Here is a 23,376-nt window from a genome sequence, read left to right as displayed (position 1 = left end):
GATTTTTTGAATTTCCTCTGAATCTGTAGTTATGTCTCCCTTTTCATTTCTAATTTTGTTAATTTGGACGCACTCTCTGTGTCCTCTCGTTAGTCTGGCTAAGGGTTTATCTATCTTGTTGATTTTCTCAAAGAACCAACTTTTGGTTCTGTTGATTCTTTCTATGGTCCTTTTTGTTTCTACTTGGTTGATTTCAGCTCTGAGTTTGATTATTTCCTGCCTTCTACTCCTCCTGGGTGTATTTGCTTCTTTTTGTTCTAGAGCTTTTAGGTGTGCTGTCAAGCTGCTGACATATGCTCTTTCCTGTTTCTTTCTGCAGGCACTCAGCGCTATGAGTTTTCCTCTTAGCACAGCTTTCATTGTGTCCCATAAGTTTGGGTATGTTGTATCTTCATTTTCATTAAATTCTAAAAAGTTTTTAATTTCTTTCTTTATTTCTTCCTTGACCAGGTTATCATTGAGTAGAGCATTGTTCAATTTCCACGTATATGTGGGCATTCTTCCCTTATTGTTATTGAAGACCAGTTTTAGGCCGTGGTGGTCCGATAGCATGCATGGGATTATCTCTATCTTTCTGTACCTGTTGAGGCCCGTTTTTTGACCAATTATATGGTCAATTTTGGAGAAAGTACCATGAGGAGCTGAGAAGAAGGTATATCCTTTTGCTTTAGGATAGAATGTTCTATAAATATCCGTTAAGTCCATTTGGCTCATGACTTCTCTTAGTCTGTCGACATCACTGTTTAATTTCTGTTTCCATGATCTGTCCATTGATGAGAGTGGGGGGTTGAAGTCTCCCACTATTATTGTGTGAGGTGCAATGTGTGTTTTGAGCTTTAGTAAGGTTTCTTTTACGTATGTAGGTGCCCTTGTATTTGGGGCATAGATATTTAGGATTGAGAGTTCATCTTGGTGGATTTTTCCTTTGATGAATATGAAGTGTCCTTCCTTATCTTTTTTGATGACTTTTAGTTGGAAATTGATTTTATTTGATATTAGAATGGCTACTCCAGCTTGCTTCTTCTCACCATTTGCTTGGAAAGTTGTTTTCCAGCCTTTCACTCTGAGGTAGTGTCTGTCTTTGTCTCTGAGGTGTGTTTCCTGTAGGCAGCAGAATGCAGGGTCCTCATTGCGTATCCAGTTTGTTAATCTATGTCTTTTTATTGGGGAGTTGAGGCCATTGATATTGAGAGATATTAAGGAATAGTGATTATTGCTTCCCTTTATATTCATATTTGGATGTGAGGTTATGTTTGTGTGCTTTCATTCTCTTTGTTTTGTTGCCAAGACGATTAGTTTCTTGCTTCTTCTAGGGTATAGCTTGCCTCCTTATGTTGGCCTTTACCATTTATTATCCTTTGTAGTGCTGGATTTGTAGAAAGATATTGTGTAAATTTGGTTTTGTCATGGAATATCTTGGTTTCTCCATCAATGTTAATTGAGAGTTTTGCTGGATACAGTAACCTGGGCTGGCATTTGTGTTCTCTTAGGGTCTGTATGACATCAGTCCAGGATCTTCTGGCCTTCATAGTTTCTGGCGAGAAGTCTGGTGTGATTCTGATAGGTCTCCCTTTATATGTTACTTGACCTTTTTCCCTTACTGCTTTTAATATTCTTTCTTTATTTTGTGCGTTTGGTGTTTTGACAATTATGTGACGGGAGGTGTTTCTTTTCTGGTCCAATCTATTTGGAGTTCTGTAGGCTTCTTGTATGTCTATGGGTATCTCTTTTTTTAGGTTAGGGAAGTTTTCTTCTATGATTTTGTTGAAGATATTTACTGGTCCTTTGAGCTGGGAGTCCTCACTCTCTTCTATACCTATTATCCTTAGGTTTGATCTTCTCATTGAGTCCTGGATTTCCTGTATGTTTTGGACCAGTAGCTTTTTCCGCTTTACATTATCTTTGACAGTTGAGCCAATGATTTCTATGGAATCTTCTGCTCCTGAGATTCTCTCTTCCATCTCCTGAATTCTGTTGGTGAGGCTTGTATCTACAGCTCCTTGTCTCTTCTTTTGGTTTTCTATATCCAGGGTTGTTTCCATGTGTTCTTTCTTGATTGCTTCTATTTCCATTTTTAATTCCTTCAACTGTTTGATTGTGTTTTCCTGGAATTCTTTCAGGGATTTTTGCGATTCCTCTCTGTAGGCTTTTACTTGTTTATTAATGTTTTCCTGTGCTTCCCTAAGTGTGTTCATGTCTTTCTTGAAGTCCTCCAGCATCATGATCAAATATGATTTTGTAACTAGATCTTGCTTTTCTGGTGTGTTTGGATATTCCATGTTTGTTTTGGTGGGAGAATTGGGCTCCGATGATGGCATGTAGTCTTGGTTTCTGTTGCTTGGGTTCCTGCGCTTGCCTCTCGCCATCAGATTATCTCTAGTGTTACTTTGTTCTGCTATTTCTGACAGTGGCTAGACTGTCCTATAAGCCTGTGTGACAGGAGTGCTGTAGACCTGTTTTCCTCTCTTTCAGTCAGTTATGGGGACAGAGTGTTCTGCTTTCTGGCGTGTAGTTTTTCCTCTCTACAGGTCTTCAGCTGTTCCTGTGGGCCTGTGTCTTGAGTTCACCAGGCAGCTTTCTTGCAGCAGAAAATTTGGTCTTACCTGTGGTCCCGAGGCTCAGGTTCGCTCGTGGGGTGCTGCCCACGGGCTCTCTGCAGCGGCAGCAACCAGGAAGACCTGTGCCGCCCCTTCCGGGAACTTCAGTGCACCAGGGTTCCAGATGGTCTTTGGCTTTTTCCTCTGGCGTCCGAGATGTGTGTGCAGGGAGCAGTCACTTCTGGTTTCCCAGGCTTGTCTGCCTCTCTGAAGGTTTAGCTCTCCCTCCCACGGGATTTGGGTGCAGAGAACTGTTTATCCGGTCTGTTTCTTTCAGGTTCCGGCGGTGTCTCAGGCACAGGGGTCCTGCCGCTCCTGGGCCCTTCCCCACGGGAGCCCAGAGGCCTTATACAGTTTCCTCTTGGGCCAGGGATGTGGGCAGGGGTGAGCAGAGTTGGTGGTCTCTTCCGCTCTGCAGCCTCAGGAGTGCCCACCTGACCAGGCGGTTGGGTCTCTCTCTCACCGGGTCTGGGAGCAGAGAGCTGCTGCGGGCCGGGATCCGCGGGTGTGCCTTGATACTTTTAAAGTGTTAATTCTCAGGTGGAGAGATGGCTTGGCAGTAAAAAGCCCACACTGAAGTGACAGATGTTCCAAAGATCAGTTCAAAGTGCCCAGGTAGGGTAAGGGTTCTCAATAACCTGTTTCTCCAGCTCTAGGGGAATCTGACTCCACTGATCTCCTGGGGCACTACACTCATCAGCACATATCTATGTATAAACAGACAGAAAGACATACACATGGTTGAAAATCAAATTAAATATATTAAAAAGTATTACTTCTTTCAAATTAATTTATGTACTCAAAATTGAAACCAACTGGCCAGCAGACTTTTTTTTAAAAATATGATGATTTTATAAATGGTATATAAATTCAAATGGGAACAGAAAACCGGAGTTCACTCTGAACAGATTTTCTTTTTCTTTTTTAAAGAAAGTGAGTGAATCCCACTCATCTCCCTGTGTCTTTGTGTCCATCCTCCCCCACCGTTGCAACCTCCCCACCAGAAGAAAATAAAATTAGAATTAAAAACCCAAACTTGCTATGGAAGCTGTAATATCACAGTGTGTCATATATCTTTGTCCATATATCTTTACTTGCAAATGTTCACATTGCAATGCTGTGTGGTTCAAGGCCTCTGGCTTCTGCTACATTATCAATACTGGATCCTCATGAAGACTCCTCTCTGATATACAGTTGCTGCCCTGTGTTATGGAGATCCTGCAACTTTGGATGCCCCTTCACATGCTCCAGCAGATTGTAAATTCAGTAGATGTTGGGGTGGGCCACTCAAAGCCCTGGATCTGGGTCTGGGAGGTAGATGGGTTGGTCAGTCTGCCAGCTCTCCTGCACTGGTCTCACTAGGGCAAGCTCTCCAGCACTATCCTGCTGGCTCACCCAGTTCCATAGCTGGTAAGGGGCAGGGGCGGCTCCCCTGTTCTCATGTCCCCAGGGGAGGCTCACCTGTGCCTTCACCGCTAGGGCCAGCTCCACTGTGCTGCCCAGGTGAGGTGCAGAGCCCACTTTCCGAGAACTGCAGCAGTGAGCTGTGGAGCCAGCTCTCCTGCCCTCAGGACTGCAGGCAGGAGGGGAGAGGGGACATCTCTCAGACACCCCACCCCATCACAGATGAAGGGTGGAGCCAGCTCACCAGTGCTTCCACTCCATCAGGGTCAGCGTTATTGTGCTGTCCAGGCAAGAGCTCTTCTAAGTGTGGTGGCCAGCAAGGGACAGGGCCAGCACAGTGCCACAGGCAGCAATCCAGACCAGGGACATCTGCCTGGCTTTGGTGGTAACAGGAGTCTAGGACATTAACAAAGACCCCAAGTACAATAGGACCACAGACCCAGACATGCCCCCATCCCATCAGCAGCCAAAGCAGGATACCCTCAGATATCCACAAGGTCTCCAGTGGCAGCCCAGACCATCCATCCATCCACCTGGCCTTTAGTGGTTGTGGTGGTTTGAATATGCTTGGGCCAGGAAATGGTCTTGTTGGAGTAGGTGTGACCTTGTTGGAAGAAATGTGTCACTGTGAGGGTGGGCTTTGAGACGCTTCTCCTAGCTGTCTGGAAGACAATCTTCTCCTGGTTTCCTTCAGAACAAGATGTAGAACTCTCAGTTCCTCCAGTGCCTTGCCTGCCTTGATGATAATGGACTGAACTTCAAAACCTGTAAGCCAACCCAATTAAATATTGTGCTTATAAGAGTTGCTTGGTCCTGGTGTCTGTTAACAGCAGTAAAACGCTAAGACAGTGGTTAACTCAGGCCACAGACATGGACACAGACTCAAGCTGGAGCAGGACCATGGACCCAGACTTGGCCCTTGGTGGCAGCCCAGGCCAGAACCTCACAATGGCCTCCTCCTATCTGCTTGTTCCTTACCACCATCAACTTCCACCTTTCTCCACAACCACTCAGCCTTGCTTCTCTCCCATCTCTCCACCACATACTCCATCACACATTCATCTGTTGTAGTGGTACCTGAGGCAGTTGCTTGGGTGTCTGTCTGCTGGACGTCCCAGGCTGGCCCTAGCAGCATTCTATAGTAGTGGCTGCTGTGAATTCATCCATATGAACCACTTTTGAAGTTTGATTATTTTAGATTTACTTTTACTTTTTAATATTCTCTCTCATGTGTGATGTGTATGCATGTGTGCATATGCGTGTGTGTGTGTGTGTGTGTGTGTGTGTGTGTGTACTTTGAGTGCAGGTACCTGGAGGACCAGAAAGGGACATCTGATCACCTAGAGCTGGAATTACACAAGGCTGTAAGTCACCCTACATGACTGCTGGAAACAAAACTCTGCTCTTGTAGAAAAGCAGCAAGTGCTCTTAACTGATAAACTATCTCTCCAGCCCCAAGTATGATCACTTTAGACTGCAACTCAGTTGTTCAGTAGAAGATCTCATGGCCTTCACAGACTGGGTTGACTTTACTCCCACTGGCATTGGGGCTGGCAAAGGAATCATACCCTCTGCAAAAGAATATGCAGCTCTGAACTGCTGAGCCATTTTCCACTCCCCAAAGAGCTACAACTGAAAACAGTAAAGCAGTAAGAGTAGAACCATTAGGCAGGAAACAAGAGTAGGTGAGACTCCTGAATATAAACTGCATTAAATGCTTTCTTAAATTTGTTTTTATGTGTGTGAATGTTTACCCAAATGTGTGTCTGTATAGCACATGTGTGTACCTGGGGCCCATGGAAGCCAGGATCCCCTCAGACAGGCAGCTCTTAGCCACCATGCAGATGCTTGGAACTGAAAGTGAGTCCTTTGCAATATCTACAAGTGCTCTAAACTGCTCAGCCATCTCTCTAGCTCCTCCACTAACTGTTTTAAAAGATGAGGGTTTTATTTAAACTACAAAATTAACAAAAACAGCCTTTCATTATCATCTCAAAGCCTAGTGGAATTCTGAGTTCACAGTGTTAAATAAACCCTTTAACACTCTTCCTATTCCCCAGTTGTAATAAAATGGTCTTGTAGTCTTTTTCTGATCTCTCTAGTGTGCACCACACAGCTCTAATGGAGCGTCCCTGTGCCTCATCTTCTCCTTCCTGTCACTCTAGACATCCATGGCTTCAGCTGCCACCACAGGCTGATTATTCCCAGTCCTGTCTCTAGCCTATTCACTGTCTTCTTAGCAACTCTCTTCTGAAAGGCTCGTCTTACCCACCGTGCAGCTTCCCCACACTCCAGCTCTCATTTTCTCATCTGAATTCTCTGAGGCCTACTCTGTGATCCTTCTACTTCTTACTAGAACTCTTTAAAGAGCAAGGGTCTCTAGTGTTTTCAGATTTGTACCATCCAGTATTTTCCAGAACTATAAATCCTATCTTACCCTTTGTTTCTCAAAATTATGTAAAAGCCGTCCCCGATGGTCTTCCCATTACATCTCTTCATGACCTGATCTTGTACTTCTTCTCCAGGACCTGCTGCTATGAGCCACTTCCAGCAGATGCTGTAAGAGCCTGCCTGCTCTACTCTTCATGTTCCTAATGCCTGTATGTTGTTCAAACTGTGCCCAGGCATCCCCTCTTCTGGGAGAAAGGTCTATGATAGAAAGGTTTCCACCACTGAGCTATATCCCAAGTCCCAGATTTCACATTCAAATCCTGTATTTCTGATATATGACTTGAGTTACTTCAGCCCCAATTCACAGATCTTCTTCAAAATTAGCAAGCTAGTGAGATGTGGTGACATATGCCTTCAATACAGTCATGACAGACAGAGACAGGCGATCCCTTCTAGTACAGAGCCAGCCTAGTCTATACAGCAAGTTCCAGGCTTGTAGGGGCCATATAGTGTGACCATTTCAAAATAAGGGAAACAAAAAACAAAAAACTACAACTGGCTGTTCTTCTTGGGGGGCCTGGATTTGATTTCCAGCACCCACATGGTGGTTCCCAACTATCTATAACTCTGGTTCCAGGTAATCTGATGCCCTCTACTGACCTCTATATACACTATAGTGATGCACAAACATCATAGGCCAAACACTTGTACATATATTTAAAAACACACAGCAAGCTACACCTCTGTAAGCTAGAGTTAGTTGCTCAAACCAATGACAGCACAGCTAAAGAACACTAATCACTGAATGACCCCTACGGACAGACTCAAAGTACCCTCTGAGTCTTCCTTGATACAAGCAGCACTGATACTTCAGAACCAGCCAGCATAAGTCTCTGCTGGAGAACTGGTTAAAAAAAATTCTCAGGAAACCAAAAATATAAACTAGGAGGGGGGAGTACCTGAACTTCATGTGCCAGACATCATTAAATTAAACTCTTGTTCAACAATGTTAGGAATGGAGACTGCCAAGCATGCATAAAGCTCCCTCACCAGGCATGGCCTTCCATACCTGGAATTCCAACACTTAGGAGGTAAAGGAAGTAAACCCAAAGTCCAAAGTCATCCTCAGTTCCTGGGAATTTGACATCAGACTACTCTACAGGAAACATGTCTCAGAAAAAAGTATATTAGTCAATGGGTGAGGCACTGGAAAGATACAGTTAGGAGCATTGGCTGCTCTTTCAGAGGACCTAGGTCCTGTTCCTTGCAACCACATGGTGGCTTGCAATTATCTGTAGTTCATTCCAATTCCAAAGAATTCAACACCCTCTCCTAGCCTCCCTGCTCAGAAGTACTAGATGCATACATGCAGACAAAACAACATATACATAAAATAAAAATAAAATCTTAAGAAATAATTTTTAAGTCAGTAGAATTGAGTTTTAAAAAAAGATGAGAAGCACTAATTTGAAAGTAGATTAAAGATTCTATAGCCAGAATTATAGATTACATCTATAATTCTATCATTTAAAAGGTTAAGGCAGGACTGCTGTGAGTGCAAAGTCATCAAAGGCTGCAATATAAGACATTGTCTTAAAAAAGAAAGGAAGGGGTTGGGGATTTAGCTCAGTGGTAGAGCGCTTGCCTATCCAGCGCAAGGCCCTGGGTTCGGTTCTCAGCTCCGGGGAGGTGGGGGGGGGGGGTGGCGGGGGGAAGAAAGGAAGGAAGGAAGGAAGGAAAAAGCTATATAGGCTAGTTCAAGCACGGTGCTCAGTTCTACCAGTCATCAAAGAGATGTGCAGAAAAGCCACAATGACACGCTACTGAAGAATGACAAAGATAGCTAAAGGACTTTAAAATGATAATATGTGTATTGATGACGATGAGCAAGAACCAAATAAAGCACTCTTCCATTGCAGGCCCAAGAGAGATGGAGATGTAGCTAGCCACAGACCTACAACATAGATTTCATTTCTATAACAGCTTCATTTATAATAGGTACAAAGAAACATGAAACAAGCTAAATGCTTGTTAACAAGTGAGCAAATAAATGAATTGTAGCATAGTCACACACAGTGAGACAGTATCCAGAAGCAAAGAAGCCAGACTAGAGCATCTACTCTAACTGTATGAATTGAGAACAGGCAAAAGTGTTAAGACAGAGCCCAGGTCAGCTGTCATCTGGGGGGAAAGTGAGCAAGAATAGGGATGAAGGGAAGAGGCATGTGTGAGTTTTAAAGGGCTACTGGAACAACTGTCTACATTGTGCTGATAGCTTCATGGGTGTCTACAACTACAAACTGCAAACTGTTATTCTAAATGGGTACTTTCTAATTTAAATTGCATGCACCCTGGAGGTTTTAAGTTGTGTTTTAACAATTACAGAGAGAGAAAGAGAAAGGCAAGACTACACTATCCCAAGCAATGCTGCTGGAGACCCTGTACATACTTCTAAGTCTAGCACTTAGAAGGCTGAGACAGAAGGATCATCATGACTTTGAGGCCAGCCTACAGCCTGTGTTACACAATGAACTAAGGCCAGCCTGGGCAACATAGATCCTATCTCAATTCACACACACTCACTGTTAAAATGATAGGGGAATGTTCAAATTTTAGCATAGCTAAACCTAAGAGTATGCCTTAAGAAATGCATGTGGTAAGTAAGAAAATGCATGTGCTCTGTTGTCCTATCTGTGAAATGGAAGTCAGAGTAGCTGTGACAGTTAGATGGGGCAGTTAATCTTAGCACTGCATGGGTGCTGGCAACTCACAGCAGCACAGCTCACAGCAGCACAGCTCACAGCAGCACAACTCACAGCAGCACAGCTCACAGCAGCACAACTCACAGCAGCACAACTCACAGCAGCACAGCTCACAGCAGCACAGCTCACAGCACTAAATCTCGGGTCTGTATGAAGGTAAAGCAAAGACAGTGAGAGTTACATGGAGGAAATGATGAAGGCTTTCTAGAGGAAATAATTTTAGATGCAAGTTTTGAAAAGAGAAGAAAAGAAGGGAGTGTCCAGCAGGTGGAGGGTCAGGCAGGTAGAGGGACTGGCGCTGTGCAGAAGCACGGAGGCGGAAAGGAGCAGTCGTGAGGAGATGCAGAATTAGTGAGCCTATGACATTAAGTCCATATATGGGAGAAAAAAATCAGAGTGTCTTTCCATCGGATGCAAATATCCATTTAAATTGCACAGTAACATCCAGAATTGTAGCTTCTTCATCTAGGAGACGCAATGTTATGTATGAGGCACAGAGCCAACTGAGAGAGAGCTCTTCCTGTTGAAAAACAATGTGAATATCCAAATTTACCAGTTTCACTCTCTTGGAACTTAGCCACAGCCCTTCTCTAAAGCAAAAATAATGATTTAACTATAATAATAGACCTGCAGCATATGGACCTGCTGTGCATCTGTCACCGTGTGCTACAGGAACTTTGAAAGCCTTTACAGTTTTTCAGAATCTCAATTCATTTGGAAAGCTTTCCCCAGAAAACTATTCAGGCATTGTGTCACATGCCTGTAATCCCAGCACTGAGGCAAAGGATCAGGAAATTAAGGCCACAGGTTCCTTTTCTTACAGAGAAAACTCAAGGACAATCTAGGCTACGGGAGACCCTGCTTATAAATAGGTAGAAATTAAAAACTAAATAAAGCAATGACCTCATGACATTATAATATATTTCAAGAAACCGAATATGAACAATCATAATTCTCTCTCTCTCTCCCTCTCTCTCTCTCTCTCTCTCTCTCTCTCTCTCTCTCTCTCTCTCTGTGTGTGTGTGTGTGTGTGTGAAAATTTCTGAGGCAGTATTGATATGCCTCCTATACTGCCTATACTCAAGCTGGCCTGGATTTCTCAAGACCCACCTGCCTTGGCAACCCAAGAGCTGGGATTACAGGTATTGAATAAAATAAAGTAAAAAAATAAAATTCTTTCATTATGAAGAATTTTTTATATTATTTCACTTTAATAATCACTTCTCATGGTCATGTTCAAATGTAAAACTGATGAAAGACTACAGAATTGCTCTTCTTATAATACTCACACTAACAGATTTCTACTGGGATTCTGTACGTACAATAGCAATTTTTTCTACATTTTATTTAGAAAGTATCCTTATTTCTTAGAAAGGACAGCTAAAACACCTAGTTAAAATCTTCAGCCATTTCATTCCCAGCCTAAGAATGATGTGTAATGAGAAAATGACACACACAGTGAGTGAGAAATCAGTAATGTTGACCTTCAAACAAAGCACGGGAGCTATTGCAGGAAGCAAAGCTACAAGATCAAGTCTCTGCCTGGGTGGTTTTATGTCAACTTGACACAAGCTAAAGTCACCTAAGGGGAGGAACCTCAATTGAGAAGATGCCTTCAGAAGATGAGGATGTTCACACACTGTAGAGCATTTTCTTAATTAGTGATGGACAGGACAGGGCCCAGACCATTATGGGTGGTGCCATCCCTGGACTGGTTGGTCCTATTAGAAAGTAGGCTGAGCAAGCCATGAGGAGCAAGCCAGTAAGCAGCGCTCCTCTATGGTCTCTGCATCAGTTCCCCCCCTCAAGGTTCCAGCCCTCACTGCTTTTGATGATAAAGTGTTAACACGGAACTGTGAGAAGAAATAAAGCCTTTATTCCCAGTTTGCTTTTGGTCCTAGTGTTTCACCACAGCAATAGTAACCCTTTTTGGTGAAAAGGTATAGAAAACAAAGGTTTTATCAGATCCATCTCTAACAGCCACATCTTAAGGGCCTTGTCGAATGTAGAGCAGAGGGAGAAGCCTTAAAGAATGTTGCTTTCGGGGTTGGGGATTTAGCTCAGTGGTAGAGCGCTTGCCTAGGAAGCACAAGGCCCTGGGTTCGGTCCCCAACTCCGGAAAAAAAAGAACCAAAAAAAAAAAAAAAAAAAAAAAAAGAATGTTGATTTCTCACTCTCCGACTACATATTTACATACATACATACACACACACACCCCTGAACTACATATTTATACACCTACATTGTGTGTGATATTGTACAGAATCATACGCTACTTCTTATTTATGCTTTTCATGATAGAATTCTAAGGTATAAAATATTTTTAAAGAATTTATCACTCTCAAGAAACATAAATTACCTCTTTAAATTTGGCAAGTTACCCTATTAAGCATAATCCCAGTCTTTAGAGGTGTTTGCTGCTGAGGTTTCAAGGGGCTAATGTTCCCAGTGAGACAGATCAACAAGTAAAGGTACCTCCCTGCTGCTTGGTTTGATGACCTAACTTCAATCCCTGGTGCCCACGAGGTAGTAGAATCAAGACCAACCACTCAAACCGTCCTCTGAGACAACTGTCCTGTGTCCCCACACACACACCACAACTACTCAAACCGTCCTCTGAGACAACTGCCCTGTGTGTGCCCCCCCACACCATTTGAAAATTTAAAAACAGAGGTTAAGAAAACAGTATTTTTAAAATGAGGTTTAGCAAATTTTTAAACCAATGCCTTCAAAAATGATTAGTGCAGGATGGGAGGCCATACACTGCAATCCTCTTTAAGGCTTTATTAGGGAGATTAGAGTTGGGAAATTTGCATGGAACATATATTTGCATATCTCGAACTTTGAGGATGAGTTTAACAACTTAAAAGGGTATTAAGAAAAACTTACACGAAATGCCAAAAGCAGCTATTGAGTACAAGAGAAAATATCCCAAATTTCTTGTTTAGGTAGGAAATAAAGTTTGTATTCATGTTAGAAACATGCTACTCAGGAGTGCAGAGATGGCTCAGAGGTTAAGAGAACTTGCTGTTCTTCCAGAGGTTCTGAGTTCAATTCCCAACAGCCACAAGGTGGCTCACAACCCTCTATGATGAAATCTGGTGCCCTCTTCTGGTATGCAGGCATACAGGCATGCAGAATACTATACTAAAAATAAATCTTTTTTTTTTTTTTTTTTTTTTTTTTTTAAGGAAGAAGCATGCTACTCAACAGCCAGGAGTATTCGAAGAAAGAATATGTGCAGATATAAATTTTTAAGAGAAAACATCTTTAATCTACTAATTTGAGAATCCCATACAAGTATTTTGCTCGTCTTCACCTTTTACTTTTCTCCAACTACTCCCAGATCACTTCCAGTTTGTGTTCCCTGTATACTAATAGGTGTAGGACTATCTATCGGCTGAGGTGTTAATGTACTTACCAGGGTCCCACCCTTAAAGAAAACTGACTCTCCCTCTGCTAGAACCTACCAAGTGTGCACCCTCACGAACCCCTTCCCTTCCATGCTAGACACTGATTGGCTGTGGAAAAGGAAGTTTAAGTTAAAGCTCTCCTTGCATAAGCCACTCCTATAGGCATAGTTTTCTCAGTTATCACTATCCATACAGAAAAGTGTATGGGGGAGCAGTGCTGAATTCAAATTAGGAACAAAGTATACAAAGGCGGAAGTTGTAAAGCTCAGCTGGTGAAGCGCTTGCCGAGCCTCCACAAGGCCTAGTGTTCTACCTCTAGCACCAAAACAAACAAAAAAGCAGAGAATAACAAATTATATATATATATATATATATATATACATACATACATACACACACACACACACACACACACACACACACACACACAACTCATGGTAGAGGGTAAAGAGCATATGGACGAGGAAGAAAAAAGCAAAACCAACTGGGTCTATGAGATGGCTCAGTGGGTAAAAAGCTTTTGCTGCCAACCCTAGCCCACAACCCACATGGTAGAAGAAGAAAACCAACTCCTGCAAGGTGTCCTCTGATACACACACACACACACACACACACACACACACACACACACGTACGTACACACAGGGAAAACTAAAAATAGAGATAAAAACTTAAGAGTACACAAAGATGAAAAACACAAGGAAGTAAGAGTCAACAATTTAACACGAAAGGCAAGAAACCGAAGCCTACCTTTCGTTTGTTTCCGTTTCTGAGACCCATGTAGTCACTGACTTAACCACCTTATACAGCCAACCATGAACTTAATTCCAGATCCTCCTCCTGACACCACGTTCCCAAATGCTAAGACTATAGGTACGTACCCCACTCTGAGCCCCAAAGTTATGCTTTAATAAGCATATAATAGTTAATAATAATAAACTAGTAACAATAATTCAAAAACAATACCTTCATCCAACAATTCTTAAAGCTAAGACTGCCTTTCCCAAACAAGATGGCCAAATAACGTTAGGGCAGCAGTCAGAGAGTGGAAAAGCACAAGCTTTCTGTCAGTGGCGCTCATGCCAGAACCCTATCCAGCTTTCCCAGGGCACTCGCTGTAAGATGATGACCTAATTCTCAAAACAAAACATTTCCAACACCCCCAAAAAATGTGATTTAAATTTTCAATAAAAAATATATTGGAGTCTGGCAAAGAGTGTGCAGGGCTATAATCCCAACCTCTGGAAGGTAGAGACAGAGGATTAGGAATTCAAGAGCAGCCTGAACAATTTAGAGAATTCAAAGCCAGCCCAGGCTAAATGAGGCACTATCCATAATAATGTTCTCTGCCCCAAGTGACACACACACAAACACAACCACCACAAGCTTCAGGGAAGTTATTTTTTCCAGTTTTAGGTCATTGTTATTTGAAAAGTAGCAGGTCCACCTACTGGTTACACTAGGAAATAAGAAATGGTGGTTTTAAAGACTATTCATGGACTGACCCAGGGCTCCAACTGCATATGTAGCAGAGAATAGCGTTGTTGGGGCACCAGTGGAAGGGGAAGCCCTTGGTCCTGCCAAGGTTGGAACCCCAGTGCAGGGGAATGTTGGGGGTGGGGACACCCGTTTTGGGGAGGAAGGGGGGATGGGGGCTTATGGACAGGAAACCAGGAAAGGGAATAACATTTGAAATGTAAATAAATATATCTAATAAAAAACAATTTTTTAAAAAAATCCAATAAAAAAAAAAGAAATGGTGGTTTTGTCTGGTTTCTGACATCCACCGTGCCCCCTACTCCTCTCTGACATCACTTTTAATTTGCCAAGAGTTCATCCCATTAAACGTTCACAGCTGGATTGAGATAATCACTTTCTATATATAATGCAACCAACTGCCTGCCCTTTAAAACCCTAGCATTTCTCAATAGCATTTTAAAGCTGTTAGGAAACTTCAAATCAGCCCTTTCAACACCATACATTTTACAGATGAAGGAACCAAGCACAGAATGACTACATCATCTGCTGAAACCATAGGGCAGGAGGCCAGGTCCTAAGCCTCTTCAGTACCAGACTAATGCTTTAAAACAAAACTAACAAAATTGATTGGTGGGAAAACTGAAAAACATTAGAACACAGCTCTAGTTCTGCTTCTAAAAATCCCACATACAAACATGTGTGTTCATTTGCTGTGTTCACAGAAAGAGAGAATGGAGAAAACAGAAAAACAGTAAGACCAACTGGAACTCTTAACGCCATTTCAGACAGAATCTGGTGACCAAAGAATCAGTCTCCATCGCTACTGGACTTTAAGCCTTAGTGCATGCTGGTACATAAAAATTGTACAAAATTAGTAAAACTTGGTGGTCATTCTACTGAACACCATTAATCCCAGCACTCAGAAGGCATAAGTAGGTGGATCCTGTATCCTGGTATCCTATTTCAAAAAAATAAATTAAACTTTAAATAAGTGTATGTATATATGTGCATGTGCGCACATGTGTAATAAAACTAAAAAATTTGGGTTAAAATAGCTAAAGTTCATATTCTTTTTTTTAAAGATTTATTTTTTATTTATATGAGTACACTGTAACTGTCTGCAGACACACCAGAAGAGGGCATCAGATCCCATTCCAGATGGTTGTGAGCCACCATGTGGTTGCTGGGAATTGAACTCAGGACCTCTGAAAGAGCAGTCAGTGCTCTTAACCACTGAGCCATCTCTCCAGCCCTAACGTTCATATTCTTTTCACCCCTCTTCATCCTTCCTCTCTCCCAACTCCTCCTTCTGTATCAAACACACAAGCTCACCTCATGGCTTCAAGGATAACCAGCACTGACACACAACTGGCCTCCATTGGTCTTCATGTTAAATGTGGTAACAATAGGGAGGCTAAGGTCAGAGAACTGCTTTAGTTCAAGGTTAGCCTTAGACTCAGAGTGAGACCACCTCAAAAACAAGATAAAATGAGTAATTTTTAAAAGTGGCTTTCCCTTATGATAATCACAACCTCAGTACAGTGTGATCCATACCTGTAATACACATCCACATGCCAGAGCCTGAACAGGAGGATAAGGAGTTCTTAGACACTGTTTTGTTTTCCTTTGGTGATTGTTTTAAAAGAAAGCATAACCTTTATTAGAATTATTCTAACATATTAGAATAATTAAAGAAGGTTATGAATTGTAAGATATCTAAAACTTACACACACACACACACACACACATACACACACACCAGTTATTCAAATGTTTCGTTTTGAGGCGGGTCTCGTGTAGCGCACAGTAATCTCTAATTCCTGGCCTTCCTGCTGCTTGCCTCATCCTAGTGTTGGGAATAACAGGCATGTTTGATAAACTGGCTTCACTCATGTTTAAAGGAACACTTATGGCAGGCCACATATCCCGACCTGAATCGTCTCTGTACCTTTAAATATTGTTATACCATATCTGGAAGGCTGGTGAAGACAATGACGAACAAGCTCATTTCAGAATTAGTAGGCACAATAGTAAAACAGTATTATATACTTATTGTCTTAGTCTGTTCTGACTCTATAACAAAATGTCTGCAACTGAGTCATTAAAGGAAAGTTAATTTGGTAAGTCCAAGGTCAGGTAACCAAGCGTGGTGACAGTGGACAGCACATCTCCAGTGGTAGTACAGGGCAGGCGGGCATGCGCCGAGAGACGTGGGGAGGGTAGCTTTGTAACCAGCTACTGAGGAGAATAAATCTGCTTTCCTAAGAAAGATATTAATCACTTCTCTTAAATGACCCACCATCTCTCTTACATACATGACCACATTTCAACATGCATCTTAGAAGCAACAAACTATACTCAAAGCACAGTAGTTGACAACAGACTCTTACAATGTTAGAAATCTTTACTCTTCATCGTCATAGTTTAAAGAGTAAGAGGTATATACTAAGTGAGAAAATTATGTTTTCTTTCAACTTCCTTCTAATGCATGGAAAAGGGATACCCATCCTTCTAATTTTTTCACTACTCACACAAAGATCATTTATTACCAAATCTCTAATGCTCATTTTGCCTCTCCATTCTTTAGAGGCTTTCCTGACCTTCTCAACTGGGGTTCACCATTGTAGCCCAGAGGCTGACCCGGAACTGTCAATATGCTGGCCTCCACCTTCAAGTGCTGGGATTACATGAATGTGACCACTGTCTGGGCTATCTTTACTCTCTTCTCTTTTAAGCTACTATCTTCATGCAGATGTTTTCTGTCCTAGTCACCAGCCTAACACTTGTATTTAAAAAAAAAAATCATACATTGAGGGCTGGAGAGATAGCTCAGTAGTTAAGAGCACTTCAAGATCTCTTCCAGAGGCCCTGAGTTCAATTCCCAGCAACCACATGGTGGCTCACAAACCATCTATACTGAGTTCTGATACACTCTTCTGGCATGCAGGTGTACATGCAGGTAGAGCATCATATGTATAAAATAAATAATAATTAGAAAAATATATCAAAGCCAGGAGTGATAGTGCACACCTTTAATGCCAGCACTTGGGAGACAGAGGCAGGAGGACATGTGAGTTTGATGCAGCCTGGGCTACCGAGCAAGTTCTAAGATAGCTAGGGCCACACAAAAAAAACTGTCTTGGGGAAAAAAAAAAACAAACAAAAAGTTAAAGATCAAAAGGCCTACAGCAAACATTTTAAATCTTTCTTTAAAAGCCTTCCTTTTTTTCCTTGAGCACATCTAATATGCAACTTTTACCAACTCCTACTCCATCTGGGTGTCTAGAACGGCTGGAAGATTTTCACATCTTAAATGCTGACTTCTGCTGCTGAAATAAGGTTCACAATGATCGTTGCTTTTAAGTTCTGTGTGTGTTTGCTCTGTACCCAGCTCTGGGTGTTGGAAAATGCTTGTACTGTGAAAGCCTGCAGTTGAAAAGACTTACTTTTATTTTTAATTGTTTGTGTGTGCAGGCGGCCAAAGGCCAGAAAGGCTTTTGGATCATCTGGAACTGAAGTCTTCAAAAGAGTCAAGGACCTGCATTTCATCTTGGTGCTGGGATCAAACATAAGGCCTTGCCCATGTTAAGTGACTTCCTATACAGCATTCTTAGCCCACCTCCACCTTTCCTGCTTTTGTTTATTTATTTACTCTAGTGGAGGGGAGCACAAGTGTGAAAGGGTCAAGGACAACTGGCAAGAGTTGGTTCTCTCCTTCCACCCTCTCACAGCAGGGACTGCACAAGGCCTTTGAATCATGCTAAGAGGATCCATCGAGGCTGGCTCCCCATGCATGTCTATACTGGAGTATACTGATCTATTGGTAACCTTAGAAAGGACCGTTGGAAGGTACTGGAATGTTTGGCTATTGAGAAGATGAGTGTTCCAGAAAAATTGACTTGTCTGACCAATCGACCCAGCCTAAGCTAGAGATGGAGGAGCCAAGTAAGCTGACCAGCTGCGGGGGAAGAGTGGTTTTCTGACCATTAAGATTCCCACGTAGTTAACCAGGTCCTCAGTGCACATTGGCAGGAGAAGCAGGACCTCTTAGGGATTAGGAGGGAGGGAGGGAGGGAGGGAGGGAGGGAGGGAGGGAGGGAGGGGGAGAGGGAGAGGGAGAGGGAGAGGGAGAGGGAGAGGGAGAGGGAGAGGGAGAGGGAGAGGGAGAGGGAGAGGGAGAGGGAGAGGGAGAGGGAGAGGGAGAGGGAGAGGGAGAGGGAGAGGGAGAGGGGTCCCACACTGCTTCCTAGAGGCAGGGAGCAGGTGGCAGCGGTCCCTCCTGTATTTGGTAGCCACTAGAAAGACCCTTTCCAGGACTACTGATGGATGGTTGTAATGTCTATGAGAATGCTGGTAGGGCTGAACTAGCTCCTGGAGTCATGAGGGGCTTTGAATAATCTAGGCAGTTATGTGGAGTAGGAATAATCTAGACATCTTTCCTCAGTATCTCCCTGAATGCAGCTTTAATCTGCTCTTGACAAGTCCAGAGGCAGTCCACTTCGGTGTCTATGATCCCCGTTGACAGCTCTATGAACTTGTTACCAGACGTGCAACAAGCATCCAGACCTTGCGCTGCAGCCTATTGCAACCATGGATGGCCGATACATGGCAAAAGTGCAATGAGTAGCACAGAGGATCAAAAAGGTCTGGGAGTGCTTTCTGACCAAGGTCTGTCAGTCACTGGACAGAGTCTTGTAGAAACAGGGCCAGGAAATCAGATGCATCTGCAGCAGCCATGTCCTATTTGAACTGCTTTCCCAAGCACTGTAACTCTCACTCCCACACTGACAGGGAGACACTGTTTGATCTGTGTAGATGTTTGGTCTTGGGTGGCTTGGAGGACACCAACAGAAGAATTAGACCAATGAGGTGTAACTGACTTTTTTGTGGTAGGGATGCAGGGTAGGCAGGGAGCAATCCACATAGTTCATGGCCCAGGGAAGGCCTCTCCCTTACGGCACTGTTCTTCATGCACCTCCAGTCCCATTTTCCATACGTGTATCTTGATCTCTGGATGTTCGAGCCAGAGTATGAAATTTAGGGCATGTAATGTTCCTGCAGGCACAGCAAGCTACAGGACGAGTATGCCAGTCCCTGAACAGATGCTCATCCATAGTCAGCCAAGGGTCTAACCAGCCTGGAGGGCCATGATGGGTACCCTAGCAACACAGTGGCTCCGTACCAAGGCAGTTCACAGGTAGAACATAATATGGGCTTGTGAACCCAAGAAATCTTTTTTTTTCTTTTTTCTTTTTTTCAGAGCTGGGGACCGAACCCAGGGCCTTGCGCTTGCTAGGCAAGCGCTCTACCACTGAGCTAAATCCCCAACCCCGAAGAAATCTTAAAACAGTAATCACAACTCTTTTTTTTAATTATTTATTATTTATTTAGTTTTCTCCCCCCCCCCTCCCCGGAGCTGGGGATCAAACCCAGGGCCTTGCGCCTGCTAGGCAAGCGCTCTACCGCTGAGCTAAATCCCCAACCAGTAATCACAACTCTTAAGCTGGGCTTGGCAATACACATCTCTAATACCAGACAAGTCAGAGGCAAGAGCCTAAGGTAGCCAGAGATAAGGTACACATCTTTACACACAGAACTTTGGAAGCAGACAGAGGCAGCTTCCTGGGCAAGCTGGTCTACACATCAAGTTCTAGACTACCTAGGGCTACACAGTAACACTCTGTCACCCTCCCACCCACCCGCCCCCCAAAAGTCAGTCAGACTTGACTACATTCAAAGTCTGAGAACAGCCTGGTCTACTGGGCTCCATGATATCTTGCTTTGGTGCCTAGGAGTTAGGGGTCAGAAAGTGGACAGAATGCTCAAGTTCTTAAATAGTCTCACGCCTCTGATGACCCAACCCTTTCCGCAGTATTAAATCTCTGCTACCTACTCTTTTTATGCATTCCCCCAGATACAGTGAGTTCTTTCAGCTCCTAACAAAGGCCAAGAGGCCCTGCCAGAAATATTTTTTTCCTTCAGTTCATGTTCAGTTCATTTCTTTGGATCCCTTCATCACTGAGGTCGCCAAGTCCTTACAGCATCCTATCCTCCTTCCTGGTAGTGATTTCCACGATGGAGATCACCAAGTCAAGAGGACGAGAAAGGACTGCAGTGGTTTAGTGCTTGCCTGTACCACAGAGTGCCACCATGGTTCCTGGCCATCCTAACTTAGAGAAACAAATCCCTGTCTCAAAAATTAGCCAAGAAATTGACAAAAACAGATATAAAAAAAATAGAAAGACATATAGACATTTTTATTATCTTTTAATCCTTAGAAATAAGGATTCGGGAGCTGGAGAGATGGCTCAGCAGTTAAGAGCACTGACTGCTCTTCCAGAGGTCCTGAGTTCAATTCCCAGCAACCACATGGTGGCTCACAACCATCTATAATGGGATCTGATGCCCTCTTCTGGTGTGTCTGAAGATAGCTACAGTGTATTCATATAAATAAAATAAATATTTTTTAAAAAAAAGAAATAAGGATTCATCATTGAACTCAACCATTTGGGAAAATGACAACTTCAGAAGATAGAATGGATCACAGATTCCTCTGTAATCACACCTGTTTATTACTATTACCCGAACTTAGTGCACTACTGACATTCAAATGCCATGCAGTTAGAATATGTATATATTTATATGTAACCTATAAATCTAAGGGGATTGTTGTCTGTGTTTTATTAGCTTTTGAAATAGGGTTTGAGCCAGCTTTAGATAGCCTACATCCTGCTGGACTGACACAGATGACTCGGAGCTTCTCATCTTCCTCCTCTACCTCCTTACACAGGCCACAGCCTGGTTTATGCAATGCTGAGGACTGAACAGGCTTTCTGGCTCGCTAAGCAAGCACTCTCCCAACTCATCTGCAACCCCAACCTACATTATATCTAAAGTTCTTAAGATAAAATTAAATTCACATGTAAGACTGCATTAGGGAGTGCACTCAAATAGGGTAGCTGCTTGGATTTATACTGAGCCACAGACAATCAAAACTTATGTAACACTAGTTATATTTAACCAATAATTATCATGCAAACTTCTGCAAACTGTTCTGCAAAATCTGACAATCTTTAAAATGGAAAGAATTCATTCACTAACTTATTTCTCCAAAGTACAGTGCCAGATCAGCACAGCATCAGCCTAAACAGGAAACAGAACTAACAATGCAATCTCAGATTATAATTTCAACTAATATGGCAGAATTTGTATCCATATAAAGGTTTCCTCGTGCCAGGCATGGGAACACAGGCCTATAACCAGTCATCTCAGCACCTGGGAGGTAGAGACAGAAGAACCAGGAGTTCAAGGTTATACAATGAGTCTGAGATCTGCCAGGCATACAAGGGACCCTGCTCACAAGACAAGACAAAAAAAAAAAAAAAAAAAAAAAAAAAAGAAAAGAAAAAAAGAAAAAGAAAAAAAAAGCCACACCCATGAAGAGTAGCTAACTTTTGTTGGTTTGTTTTCTGAGACAGGGTTTCATGTAACCAGGCTGGCCTCAGTGACTCCTGACACTCCTCTCTCCTCCTGAATGCTCTATTACAGGCAGGAACCACCATGCCCAGCCAGACTTTTCAGTTCTAGAGACTAGTTAAGCTGTCAGTACAAAAGGGGATTTTGAAACTACTCTTTTCTCATCACTTAGTAAATAACACAAGAATGTTTTCTTCCTCTAGTCACTGTTTATGTTTAACTAAAATTGGCAATTATCATTTTGTTTCATAAGTAACAGTGGTTTGGTTCAGAAAGAGGTTGGTTTTTTTTTTCTTTCCAAACATCAAACTAATTCCCAAAATATCTCATTTACCACACAGAATATATGTTAAAAAATACTGAGGTCAAAGGCACTAAAATAAAATTGAAAGAAAGTCTAGGCACGGTGGCATATGTATGCAGCTCCGTTCTTGGGAAGTAGTGGTCAGGCTTGTCTATTAGCAAGTTCAAGGCCAGCCTGGACTAAATAGGACCTATGTTGGGGGAGGGGGAACTAGGGGCCCTAGACATGTTTTTGAACAATGTTATTACTAAAATACAAGATAACTTTGGACTCACTGATCACCTCCTATACATAAGTTCTGGTTTATCTGTTTAAACACTGGTCATATTTGTACTTTGGGCACAAGCCATAGATAGGTCTGATATATGTCATTAGTTTCCCAAGTGTTATGCTGAGACACAAAACAAACCTATTACAAGCTATAGATTAAGAGATGGAACAATTTTAAGAATAAAATTCGGTGGTCTAATATAATGATGTGGCTCAGGAAAGCTGTGTGGCAAACTAAACAGAACACGGCCACAGAACAAAATAGATCAAGGCTCAACTCCTCACTTGACCTTTAGCAGTTTCACTTAAAACAAAGAGTCTATAAGTGAGTCCATTTGTTTTGGCAATATCATTTACTGTAGAATTCTTATAAGGATCATGCTGTATACCACACTTCCTGATATGGAATCTAATCTCTAATATCTTCCTCAAAAAAAAAAAATCTTAAAATCAGATTGTTCCTAAGTTCCTGGTTACAAAGACTTAGAGCAACTAAGTGGTCTGTCAAGGTCACACCTATCTACCTAGAAAGATAATACACTTCTAACAGGATTCTTATTTTCCTTGTGTTGTCTCTTCAAATACACTGTTTCCTTGGGCTTAACACAGAGGTCTCAAAGAGTAACTCCAGTCTTCCTTAAGGTTTGTGCTCACAGCTATGACGCTATAAACACACTAACAATTTACTTCTATACATCAAATGTTTAAATGTTTTAAATGATACATATTTTAAATTATAGTTAAAATCCATCTGATTCTACATATTCACTATGCTTTCTTGAATGTTTTTTTCTAAGAAACTATTAACCTTGTTTTGACTTGAACTAGAAAAGACGAATGTGCTTCTCACTCATTAAGTATGGCATACAGTTATAATAAACTTAATGAGCTACCCCGTTTCCCACAAGTACAAGTTCACATCCATACTTAAGCTGAAAATCTATTAGTAATCAAAGCTTAAAATGCAAGATCTAATCTTATTTCAAAACAGTCTTATATAATTTTATCACTGATATTCTATTCCAAAAGGAATTCCTTCAGATTTAATGAAGATTTAGAATGGTTTTTTAACCTGGCCATAAAAGAAAAGTATGTGGTTAAATACCCAACTCTGGCCTTGGTGTGCCTTGGTTTTAGTTCTAGGTATAAATTAGTACAACCAAAGTACTCATTATTTTTAATTTAAATGTAAGTAAACAAGATACTTAATTATACTTCCATATGCCAACTCGAAAAATGTCTCTGAAAAACCAACACAACTTTTCCTATTCAAATTAAGA

The 23,376-nt window shown here is 42.2% G+C and overlaps 1 protein-coding gene and 1 pseudogene across 4 annotated transcripts in view; both read right to left on the bottom strand.

Annotated features, from left to right (window-relative positions):
- Positions 1 to 23,376, bottom strand: part of Osbpl8 (oxysterol binding protein-like 8) — a 153,077-nt gene that overhangs the window by 118,584 nt on the left and 11,117 nt on the right.
- Positions 18,381 to 20,278, bottom strand: LOC148004673 (G1/S-specific cyclin-D3 pseudogene; annotated as a pseudogene). Its single transcript, XR_015625318.1, has one exon. The product of XR_015625318.1 is annotated as a G1/S-specific cyclin-D3 pseudogene (transcript).

Source organism: Rattus norvegicus, chromosome 7 (assembly GCF_021556685.1).
Source record: "Rattus norvegicus strain SHRSP/BbbUtx chromosome 7, alternate assembly SHRSP_T2T, whole genome shotgun sequence".
Taxonomy (NCBI): Eukaryota; Metazoa; Chordata; class Mammalia; order Rodentia; family Muridae; genus Rattus; species Rattus norvegicus.
Note: the sequence above shows the minus strand (reverse complement) of the source record. Positions and strands in the feature narration are given on the sequence as shown.